Source organism: Sus scrofa, chromosome 2 (assembly GCF_054392235.1).
Source record: "Sus scrofa isolate SSC_HxYL_T2T_F1_AM1 chromosome 2, Sscrofa_HxYL_maternal_Yorkshire_Landrace_v2.0, whole genome shotgun sequence".
NCBI lineage: Eukaryota > Metazoa > Chordata > Mammalia > Artiodactyla > Suidae > Sus > Sus scrofa.
Genome location: NC_139384.1, coordinates 70899345 through 70901183, shown reverse-complemented (window position 1 = coordinate 70901183; position 1839 = coordinate 70899345).

The following is a 1839-nucleotide window of genomic DNA, read 5'->3' as shown; positions in this document are numbered from 1 at the left end:
AAAATGAAACCCTAAACAAAATGAAAAGACAACCAACAGAGTGGAAAAATATATTAGCAAATGAAGCAACTAACAAGGATTTAATCTCCAAAATATACAAATACCACCTGTAGCTCAATAGCAAAACAAACAACCCAATCAAAAATGGGCAGAAGGTTTAAGTAGTTACCGTTGTGGCTCAGAGGTAATGAACCCAACTAATATCCATGAGGATGCATGTTCGATCCTGGGCCTTGCTCAGTGGGTTAAGGATCTGGGGTTTTGTGAGCTGTGGTGTAGGTCTCAGACATGGCTTGGACCTGGTGTTGTGGCTGTGGCATAGGCTGGCACCTACAGTTCTGATTCGACCCCTGCCCTGGGAACTTCCATATGATGTGGTATGGCCCTAAAAAGAGAAAAAATGAGCAGAAATCTAAGCAGACATTTCTCCAAAGAAGACATACTGATGGCCAAAAAGCACATGAAAAGATGTGCTCAACATCACTAGCTTTTAGAGAAATGCAAATCAAACTACTATGAGGTACTACCTTACACCAGCCAGAATGGCCATACCAACAATAAATACTGGAAAGAGTCTGGAGAAAAAGGAAAACTCTTCACTGTTGGTGGGAATATAAATTGGTACAACCACTATGGAAAACAGAATGGAGATTCCTTGAAAAACTAGAAATAAAATTACTATATGATTCAGCAATCCCAGTCCTGCACATCCATCTGGAGAAAACTGTAATTCTAAAAGATACATACACCTTAATGTTCAGTGCAGCACTATTTACAACAGTCAAGACATGGAAGCGACCTAAATGTCCATCCTCAGAAGAATGGACCACAAAGATGTGGTACATGTAGACAATGCAATATTACTCAGCTATGAAATAATAAAATGATGCCATTTGCAGCAACATGGATGGACCTAGAAACTATCATACTAAGTAAAGTTAGACAGTGAAAGACAAACATTACATGATATCACTTATATGTGGAATATAAAAGAAGGATACAAATGAAATTATTTGCAGAACAGAAACAGACTCACAGACTTTGAAAAACTCATGGTAACAAACTGGGACAGGTGGGGTGGGGTGGGAGGGCTAGATTGAGGTTTTGGGATTGGAATATGTACACTGAGATATGTGGAATGATTGGCCAATGGGGACATGCTCTATAACACAGTGAACTCTACCTCATATTCTGTGACAATCTTTGTATAAATCCGAAAATGAATGAATATGTGTATATGTATAACTGCATCACTTTGTTGTTAAACAGAAATTATCATAACATTGTAAATCAACTATACTTCAATAAAACATATAAAAATGGAAAAAAGTATACCAATAGCATTTCTCCAAAAACATAGAGCAATGGCCAAAAAGCATGTGATAAGATGCTCCATGTTTTTACTCATTGGAGAATTGCAAATCAAAACCACAATGAGGGAGTTCCTGTTGTGGCTCAGCAGTGCCAAATCCAACTAGTATCCATGAGGATGTGGGTTCAATCCCTGGCCCTGATCAGTGGGTTAAGGATCCAGTGTTGCTGTGAGCTGTGTTGTAGGTCGAAGATGCAACTCAGATCTGGCCTTTTTATGGTTGTTGTGTAGGCTGGTAGCTGTAGCTCTGATTTGACTCCTATCTTGGGAACTTCCATATGCTGTAGGTATGGTCCTAAAAAATAAGAAAACTTTCACTAAGATGGCTGTAATCAACAAGAATGATAATAACAAGTATTGGCAGGGATGTGGAGAAGTTGAACACTACTACATTACCAGTGGGAATTCAAAATGTTGCAGCCACTTTGGAAAACAGTCTGAGACTTTTTAAAAAAATTAAACATAGA